Here is an 11,570-nt window from a genome sequence, read left to right as displayed (position 1 = left end):
TACTACCGTACTCGCGCGAATAAGCGCCCGGGCGCTTAAAATATTTTTTGCGCTTTCTGGGGGGCGCTTATTCAAACGGGGCGCTCATTTAAACGGGACGCTTATGAAACAGAGTGAAAATTGAGGGGGCGCTTATAGGAAATAGATGAAAATCGAGGGGTTCTTATGGGAAATTATTAAGTTCAAGAGGCACTTTTTGAATGAAAAAAAAAGATTATATAAGGACATTACGAATGGTGGTTAGAAAAGATAATCGTCCAGAGAACATGGCTCATAACAAGAATGCGTGAATATTTACATAACAGCAAAATAGCAGATGCAATTAGTGGTAGGTAGTGGTTAGCTTGTTGGTCATCGGCCGATTGAGATTAGCAGAATGGCAGGATCATTGTATTTTTCTTGAAAACTCAGATGAGAATGTGCTTAAGGTCGAAAAAAGAAAAAGAGGAGTAGGACTTAACATAGACAAATATGTAAAAATATTAAAGTTGGAAATATACTGTCTGTCCAGGGATCGGAGCTCTCATCTGTCCAAGAGAAATATCCTTATTTTGATATTGACTGAAGAAGAATGTGTTTCCACTCTACAGCTCAAATCATGCCAACAACCACAGTCCCAGGATTGATTGGATTATTGACTTGCTAAAAAGAAAATCTTATGAGGGGCGCTTATTTAAACGGGGCGCTTATTCACGCGAGTACGGTATACGAGTACTGCCGTACTATTATTAGTAGTGTTACTGTATTATACTCTTATTTTGGTGTGTAGGTTTATATACTCCAATCATTTTGCGTCAGGATAAATGATACGAAAAGATGTTTGCCCTACCTGACGTGGAATAGTATTGAATGCTCTGTACATTCCCAAATGAAGTTGCGAAAAAAAACCCGAATCACTTGCGAGATTGTTTTCGCAAGTATTTAAACATGTACTGAGCATTTAGTACAATACCGCGTCAGGTAGGGCAAACATCATTTCGTAGGTTTATCTACTTGTGCACGTCAAGTGAAAGACATTTCATTTCGTGTGAGTTTTTATGTTGTTGCAATACAATGTACGCGTGAGTTCAAACAAAGGCCGTAACAATGTTTATAATTGTGTAGATAATAGCCTAATTATTATTTATTTTAGACATTGTTCTGTTATAATAATTTAAAAAAAAAGGGGGGGGGGTTAAAGTCTGTGGGCTTCAACCATACTCTTCATTATAAGAGGACTACTACAGTAAGACTAGTCGGTGTTGCATGATGCTTGGTAGGCCTACTCGAGCCTTGGATATATCGCTTAACACTGGACGACGTGCATACAGCGGCAGGAAACTCTATAGTAGAGCGGCTAAGGAAAAAAATCGTGCACTTTTGGAAGAAAGTATGAAACTTCCCACAGTGATACTATGACACCTAAGGATCATTAAAAAATAGACCCCAAAAAATAAGCCACTTAGTGGCCGCCATCTTGAAATTCAAAATGTCCGCCAAATATTGGATTTTTATCAATAATCTTCATATCTACAGCACCTAACACTGTCATTCAAAGGTCTTTACCTATGTTTTCAATATCAGGGAGTATTATGCTATCATCAGAAATTATGTCAGATGGCCGCCATATTTGATTTCAAGATGGCTGCCAAAATATTGTTATTTTTGTCATTATCTTCATATCTACAGTAACGTAACACAGTCAATCGCACATTTAACCATGTTTTTAATATCTTGTCATATCATTTGTATATAATATTTTATAGAATTTCTATAGAATGTGCAAGATGTAAAACATGTTGGTAGGACTGTACTGGTCATTGAATGAAACAAAAAAAAATTAAAAACATAGAAATTACATTAAATATGTGTATATAGTATGTTATAGAATTCTATAGAAACTACTGTACTTCCTCTATAAACATTTTATAGGAAATACTAATTTCGTAAGAGCAAGAATATAAAAACGTAAGAGCAAAATATATACCGTACTCGTGCGAATAAGCGCCCCGTTTGAATACACGCCCTTTAGAATAAGCGTCTCTCCTAACGTGAAAATTTCCTTAAGCGCCCCGATTGAATGAACGCCCCTTCTAATTAGAATAAACGCCCCCTCAATAATTCAATCAATCCTGGACTGTTGATGTTGGCATGATTTGAGATGTGGAGTGGAATCACATTCTCCTTTAGTCAATATCAGAATGAGGATATTTATCTTAGACAGACGAGAGCTCCATGGACAGACAGTATTTCCAACTTTCATCTTCTTCCATTTTTCTGTAGCCTGTCCAACTGCTTGTCCGACAATTTGCACCTAACACATTCTCATCTGAGTTTTAAAGAAAACCTGCAATGATCATGCATTCCTGCTAATCTCAATCGACCGATGGCCAACAAGCCAACCACCACCACTAATTTCATCTGCTATTCTGCTGTTATGTAATAATGTACTCACAACATTCTTGTCATGACAAGCCATGCTCTCTGGACGATTATCTTTTCCGCCGCACCACCATTCGTAATTTGCGTTTTCCTGATGTCCTTATATAATCATTTTTCATCCAAAATGTACCTCGTGAATTTAATAAGTTTTCATAATAACCACTCGATTTTCATCTATTTCCATAAGCGCCCCCTCAATTTCCACTCTTGTTTTGATAAGCACCCGGTTCGAATATGCGCCCCGTTTGAATTATTGCCCCTAAAAAGTGCAAAAAATATTTTAAGCGCCCGGGCGCTTATTCGCGCGAGTACAGTATGTTAACTGGACATAGATTTTTCTTCTGGCTTTTGAGTTTATTATTCAAGGTTTATTCAAAACATATTGCGGTCACAGCAAAAGCTGAATTCATACAATATTTACAGAAAACACTAAAAAAAAACACAAAAAAACAAATAAAATATATAAAACCAGCACATATCAAAAAAATTCATTACCAAGAAATTTCATTATGACAACAAATTAAAGCTACTAATTTTTGTCATTAAACGATTTAACCATGAATGGAATTGGACTATGATTATGACTATGACGTTTAGTACAGATTTTAGGCATGGAAAGTGAGTCGGCATTTCTGAGGGAGAAAGCACTTTCTTCAGATCTTAATTTTGGTAACCAGTCACGGAATTCATTAGACTTCATTAGGGAAATAGCAAAAGTGTAACAAATATTGTCCCGTCTCTTCTTTAGCTCCTCGATATTACACTCAACAAGAGCCGAATTATAGGATGAGTATTTAATCCCTAATATTATCCTACAGGCTCTTTTCTGGATGCGTTCTAAAGCAAGATGCTGCATTTGTGTAAGGCCTGGATGCCATACCGGCACTGCATATTCGAGCAAAGGTCGAACAAATCCAGTATAAATAGTAATTAAATCTTGAACAGATAAACCAAACCGTCTTAAAGTACTAATTAGAAAAAAATAAACGACCACTTGCACGCTTAAGAATATCACCAATGTGGGCGTCCCATTTCAGATCACTGGTAATTTTCATGTGGTTGACCTCAGCCCATTTGCAAAAATTGTCCAACTCAATCTGCATGCTACTACATTGATTATTAAATGTATTTTCAACTATCATAAAGTCATCAACATATTTTAATGACATTTTATTACCAGAATCAATTCTAGCTGCATCATTAACTAGACACATAAAATTACTGGGCCACTAAGGGTTTCTTGTGGAACACCCCCAAAAATGTTTCTCCAATTAGACAGAGTGTTTCGATATCTAACACACTGTAGACGATTGGATAAAAAACTACACATCCATGGAATTAATGCAGGTCTAGCACCCATATCTAATAACTTAGGAATAGCGATATTGTGGTCTACTCGGTCGAAAGCTTTACAAAAGTCCGTAACAATTAGTCATGAAAGGCTTTTCTGTAAATCGGCATGTTTGATAACGTTGTTTACTAGCTTAATCAAATAATGGCAGGAAGATCTACCTTTTCTGTTTCCAAATTGACTGTTGTCGATTTGTGGCTTTATATCTTTAATTAACCAATCATTAATAAAGGCTTCGGCCACTTTAGGAAAGTGGTCGGTAAGAGATACTGGCCGCAATTGATTCCAGATAGGGGGATTGGATTTTGGCAGAGGGACAACGATTGTAAGTTTCCACTGGGGTGGAACAATTCCTTCTTTAAATGACATGTTCAAAATATCCGTTAAAGTTTTGTAGGTGGTTTTTCGTATTTCATCTTGTGTTGAAATCCGCTGTCCCTTAGTGCTTTTTGGTACTCGGGGACGGCCTTTTGAAAAGTTGCTTCTGAATCGGAGTTGCTTGATATTCTTTTATTGATTGAAGAGTGGATTTGCTTTAAGATGGATGAAGGGCGGTTTGATCGTTTATCCACGTATAGTAATTTGTTGTCTGGTTTGGTGAACGGAGCATAGGATCCGTTAGGCAGGTTGAATGTGACATGAAGGAAGTTTGTGATCTTTATGTTTGCTTGTATAGTAATGCGGAGGTGAAAGGAGTGAAAGATGGATGTGATTTCTTTCTTCATCTTGTCACATAGTCTTGGAGATGTGCTGCTCATGATGGCGAAGCCATCGTCTCGGTAGAGACCGATGTTTGTTTTTCCGAGCTTTTTGGCGAGGTGGGAATGGATGTAATTTCAACGAGTTCACATATCTCTGCTCCGTCAAAACTCCCCATGGTGACGTCGAACATATCGTCTGAATTTTTCTTGACCCATGTTGAGTTGTTGGAGAACAGTATTGATTTTCGTGACTGCATGATGATATCTACTTCTTCCTCTATTATAGTTGTGTATTTTTGGGCGTGTTGAATTGCATCTAGTAGGAGCTTTTTCGATATTGATGGGTAGAATTCGACGATGTCGAATGTGATGAATGTGCTGTTTGATTTCTTTTCGATGTGTCTGAACCACTTCCACTGTTGTAATTGTGATTTTTCAAGCATGGTGCTGTTTATGCGGTCGAGGATGGTTTTGCTAATTAGCCCAATTTCTGGTTTGGATGGGTTAATCAACCTGCAGCTTGGTTTGTTTTGAAAGTTGTCTTTGTGGTCTTTTAGTGTAATGATTTGTTAATTACATTGTAATGTAATGTGGGACTTGATATAGCGAATTATATCAAAAGTCACAATGCGCCTAAAAAGATAATTTTGATAGCATTAAAGACATAGTTTTTCAAATAGTCTTGTTCTTTTTTTAAGTTGGGAAACACCAGTGTCGCCTCGGCTCCGTTAATGGGAACATGGGACCACGGGACTGTGGATGCTAGAACGGAAAATTTTGTAGGAACCATTTGTAGCTTGCAGACAGAATTAATTTACTATCTGATATATTATATTTGAGATACTATATAATCTATTTTTATACATGATTAGTGTCATCTTCATTTTTTACCAATGACGTCAATCTGACTGGCTGCGTTTTTGTTATTGGTACAATCCTAACAATAAAAAAAATTATAGTTTACTGTTGATGTTTAAGTAAAAAATTATTATAACATTTGAGATGGCCAGTTATCATCATAATGGACTCTTAAATTAAATTACAAATAATGTAAATATCACCCATGTATTATAGCATGATGCAATAGCGTTGGTAAGATAACAAAGACTTCAGTAAGTCCACATCAACGGTTTTTGAAACAAATACTTTGTCTCCTTTGGAACTTGACATCAGGGAAACTCAAACTATGGCTGCTATGGATATTTTAATATAGTGCCATGATGGACATTTATTATTTTAATTACATAGTAATATATACCATATCTAATGAAAACCTAGTAAGCAAATAGTGCACATTATTAAGTATCGATTAATTACAGTTTACAAAACGAAACTGCGTTCCTAATTGTGATTGACTTTAGCTTTATAAAAAGTAAAATTTTGTACGGGCAATAGTTATCTAAGAGCTCGGATAATTTGATATCGTGTCATGATGGACATTTCTAATTACATGGTAGTATAAACCATATCTAGTGAAAAACCCGACTCAAAAACATTACTAATTGAAAGAGCATTGATGCTTGATATTAAAAGATAATATAGTCTCTGAAAATTTGCGTAGTTCGTATCCTAACTTCAGATTAATGATTTTAAGGCTAACGGAGAAGTCAGAAATGTCTAATACCAACATGATCAACGACACTGACATCAGTTCTGCCGAAAAAGTATGCTTCTATTCAACAGTTGGGTTAATTTTATTGATATTTGTATCAATTCTCACTGTAGTGGGAAATTGTTTAGTTATATACGCCATATTGACAAATCTTACTTTGCAAACAACGTCTAACACAGTCCTGGCAAGTTTGGCGTTAGTCGATTTTTTGACAGCATTGAATGGTGTCGTGATGATGGTTCCATTGACTACGGAAGGATTCTGGATAGAAACTGACAAAGGAGATTTTACTACCTGTCAATCTATATTGTGCACGTCAACGAACATTATTATTAGTATGTTATGGTGTTTGTCGCTATGTCATCATGTGCTTCTAGCAATTGAAAGATATCTGGCTGTATTTCACCCATTCTTTCATCTCGAAAAAGTCAATAGTGTTGTTTTAAAGAAGATTGTTGCCCTTCTATGGTTCTTCATTGCAGCTTCTACAGTATTTATCATGATTTATTTAGATCGATGGCCTTTATACATTCAGATTGTTGTAATTGTAGGTTTCCTTATGGTAGTCGTTTTTTTGCATATTCAAATATTTATGAAAACTAGAAGAACATTGCGGCAAATAGCATCTATGCAGATAACATTTCGTGATGCACTGACACCAAGAAGCAACTACAAAGCATTAAAAATGACGATTTTGATTTTGAGTGGTTTCTTCTGCTGCACAATTCCTATCTCATTAGTTAATATATTTACATTATTTGGAAAATTCAGCTGTTTTAGCATTTTAAGCTCATTTTTATGTTTTTATTTTAATTCAGCTTTGAATCCGATAATATACGCTGCTTGTAGTAAAGCTTTTCGAGAAGCATACGTCATAGTAATAAAAAGACATTGTTTTAAATCTTAATGGTAGAATAGAATACTTACTGCTATCTTCTATTTTGAGTTTTTTTTTTTAAATCTTAAATTTTATTGTGCTAGTGGGACTTAATGTGATTCAAAAATGAATTCTATTTCAGAAAAATCAATTAATATAATGTGTTATTTGAATAGTTGTGCTACTCTAGAATGAAATACTGTAGTTAAAGTGTTACAGCTTGGTTATAATAATTGATGGTCTGTTTCCTCATTACTAGAGTAAAAAAGAAAGAGACTCTTATAAAACAAAATATATATGGTTTTTTTTCGTTTATTCAAACCAATGAATTCTATTAACCTAATTAAATTGTGTCTGTTATATATTATGTAAACCAAATTTAGAGTAAAATAAAGTGATAAAACTTTAGATAGTATAATTATTTTATAGAAAAATGGATAATGTAATGTTTATTGATAATTTCACTGTCTTAGGTAAGGTAGACCATTAAGTATTGTATTTCCATTTTAAACCTTGTTGGTGCTACTGTAATATATGTAGTGTTTATATTTATATTTATTATGACGTGTATGTGATATTGTGCAGCTGAGGAAAACATTTTTTTCTGTATATTTTGATATATGACAATAATTGAACCTAGGACCTTGACATACTGAAAACTATTAGATAGAAATATACGGTAACACATAGGATCAGGTCAACGAATATTCATGCTAATATTTTTTATGAATTTTATAAATGTTTAAGATTTATTTTTAAAAATATATGCTGTCTTCTTTTTAGTTTTTTTTTAAATCATTACGGTAAATTTAGATTCACAAGGCTTTTATTATTATAAGTTTAATAATTAATAGAATGATGTAGTTCGATACAATTGATAAGGCGTAATTTTAGTTTTTTTTTTTGGTTGTCAATAAAGTAATGGACATTTTCGGAGTGTCAATCAATCTTAACAACTTACCAATTAGAAAAGAGCCAGGATTACACGCGTGCAAAGAACTTAAATAGCAGAAGAATGAGCTCTTCCGCGAAGTTACATTAAAAATAATGGAACATCCGCCCTCCCGCGAATTGAGTAAAATTTGACCATTTCACTAAGTGGAGAAACTACAGGAAACACACGAACCAGAGCGGCGCCTTTATTATTGCTATATAGCACCGCCGCGCGGATGGGGTAATATTGCTTCCGTGTACCCACAATGCCTTTCGAACGGATGTTCCACTACATTGGGAAGCTGCTTTATCTTCTGCAATTTATTATAATTGACGCGTGCCACACAAACACACGTGCATTTTAACAAGCGCACGTGTGTGTGTATGTTTTTTACACTGTCGACTTGTGGGACTTTACCAGCAATATCCAAGGACGTACTTCAATTTAAAAACTTTTAGTTCACTTTATTTGTAGCAATAAATTATAAAAGTATAATTCACAGAGATGGGGGAAAAATACAATGCCTACAAGAAAAGAGGCAGGCGCCCGAGAAGATAGACATATCTTGTGGTGGGTCAGCCTTACAATAATAAAAGCAGGACGAAAAAGACAGACGAATGAAGATACAAGGACAAACGAAAAATAGAAAACCAAACAAGGCAGCCAACAAAAGATCATCTAAGCAGAAGTTTGATAGAAAAAGATTTCTCAGAAGCATGGGGTTAACGATTGAATCCAGCGAGCTAATCCAAAGATTGGATCCAGAATATTAAATGTTATCTTGGATATAGTTTGTTCTATGGGTGGGGATATTGATTTCAGATCTAGAACACTTATACTGTAGTTATATAGATAATAATAAGATCTGAACATTTCTCAAAAAATATTTGGTAGAATTAAATAAATGGAAGAGTAGGAAATAAATATACACTGTTAAAGACCATTACAATTATGATGTTTGAGAAGGTTTAACCTAAAAACTAAAGTGGAAGAATGAGACAGTTGAGTGACTCCAGATATATTTCTGACACCCTTTTTGCGTCATTTGATTTTTTTTTAATTATTTGATGGATAGGTAGGCCTATTACCGCAAACAGTTTTACAGTAGCTAGAACAAGGAAGAACTAAAGAGCAATACAGATTACGAAAGTTATAAATGAAGAAAGTCTGATCCCGAGGATTTTAAAGATTTTTTTTTCAATTTCATTATGTTTTTTCCATGTCAACCTACTATCTAAAAAAGTCTATAATCCCGAGGATTTTAAAGAATTTTTTTCAATTTCATTATGTTTTTCTATGTCAACCTACTATATAAAAAAACAATCCCAAGAACTTGGCACTTTGAACACGAGGTACTGTATTTCATCATTATGAATAATATTTTGTATGGAGATGTATCAATAACTTCAGTTATTATTTCCATGGAATCCCAAACAGAATGAAGCTAAATTTTGTATGATTAACTGATAATTTATTATCAGAAAATTACTGAGACATAATAATTATATTAGAATTAATAGTATCGAATAAAATATATATATATATTTTTAAATTAGAAAATTTAGAATAGAAGGCTATTGTATCATCAGCAATAGAACAAAGAGAGACATTATGATAGCATTTGCAAGCAGTGCAATTTAATTCACTGAATATGCTTTCAATGATGGGTCGACGAGCACTGTGGCCTCACTCTGTGGACTGGTAATTGATTTGGAACAGTTAATTTATAAATTAGGGTGTTCCCACGGACTAGCTATGATAAATCCCTAAAAATAGGGATTATTTTGCCTGGTATTTTAAGAGTTCATGTGAGCATCAAATGATTATATGCTTGTAATGCATGAGCGTCTAGGGAGGAGTTTACAGTTGACTTCATAAACCGAATTGGTCCGATGAGGCTACTGAACCGATCAAATTAATGTCTAGATATGATTAGGATGACATATGATGCTCTCGAATGGAGCTTCCCCAGTTAAACTCGACTGTACAGGGATTGATATTAAAGGCAGCTAGGCGATGTCATCCGTTTTTACTGTTTTTACGTTGGAAAAAAAAACAACAAAACAAAAAAACAAAAAATTGTAATTCGATTTATTTTTTTTTCCTCCTAAAGTGAGTGAAGTTATTACAAGAAGTTGAAAAATAACAATATTTAGGGGTTTTGACGATCTTCACTGGCGTATTATCAAATTTAAGCACAAAATGTTATCGTAATAAATTTATAAGACATTATGTAAATCGTTATTATATACAATAAATAAAATGGGGCCAGGTAAAGAACCCTAATGAAACAGTTTAGATTAGATAATTTTGTGATTAATAGTTTCGAAGGCCTTGGAGAGATCAATACATATTCCAATAGCTAGATTATCATAAGATCGAGCTTCAATATTTCATTCGTGTTTAAGAATATCAATATTAATATATCCCAAAAATTAATATAGACAATTTGTTTTCGCTTGATAATGCGGACAGGACAGAATCAATATGATTAATAAACTGCAAATGATCAATGGAAGTTGCCTTCTACTGTATAATGTTTCTACATATTTTTTTTTTTTTTTTTTTGGAATGGAGTTTAGTTATTTTACCAAAATGGATTCGCATCTCGGGGAATCGAGCTAGATGTATGTCATCTCCTACAAAAATACAAGGCTCTCACAGATACACAAAGCAACACCTTCACCATTTTTAGAAGTCCTGTGATTTGAAATGAAGTAGTATTCTGGAAGGATCGATGTTTGATATATGTTCGGAGAAACAGAGAGGACAAAAAAAGGGGAAAAAGCAGAAAATAAAAACAGACTAGCAATATAAAACCAGGAGGATAGCCATTCAGAATAAGAATAAATAACATCTAATAGACATCGGCTTAACTTTAGAGGTGTAGGACTAATATATAAAATTAAACCAGTGTTCGTTAACATAAACAAATCAACTAAGAAAAAAATAAGTATTTTATCTCATCTTCTGATTAACTAATGGCTCATATCAGAGACATTTGAATATTACTATATTATCAAGTCAAATACACATTAGAAGTATCACATGAAACTTCAGTATTTTAAATTATATAATTATGTGTACAAGGATAACAGAATTGCAGTAATATTTTTATAACATGTATAAGTAAATCACACGCACGCATTTCCCAATAAATTAGAATATCAAATTACAACAAAACCAATATCAAAAACTTAATGAGATTGGGCCATTTTCCAACATATACAATTACCTACTTAAGAAAGTATGTTCATGTTTCATTATTTTGTTGCATCTTGTTATTGTGCCGTAGAGAACACTTCTATTTTTGAATAATTATATGTATACTATTGTAAGCCGTAATTACTGGAAATCTGCAGTTAGACAGCCATTCAAATGGTGACCAATGGGACACGTTATTGTGTATTATCTTTTAACTTAATAGCACTGACATAAAACTGAAATACAGTAGTAGATTGTGAAACATCAGGCTGATTAAACTTATTTAATGCCAGGATGAGCAACAATAGCAACATCAGTTTTTCAGGAGAAAAGTGCATTTATTCTAATGGCGGTTTAGTTCTTTTGATAATTATAACAATTTTTATTTTGGTGGGAAACTATTCAGTTATATACGCCATATTGAATAACCATACATTACAGACAACCACCAATACACTTGTGGCAAGCTT

The sequence above is a fragment of the Anneissia japonica genome, unplaced genomic scaffold, assembly GCF_011630105.1.
Source record: "Anneissia japonica isolate Jap-2015-1 unplaced genomic scaffold, ASM1163010v1 scaffold287981_len1045443_cov154, whole genome shotgun sequence".
In the NCBI taxonomy this organism is placed as follows: Eukaryota; Metazoa; Echinodermata; class Crinoidea; order Comatulida; family Comatulidae; genus Anneissia; species Anneissia japonica.
This window is presented reverse-complemented; position numbering follows the sequence as displayed.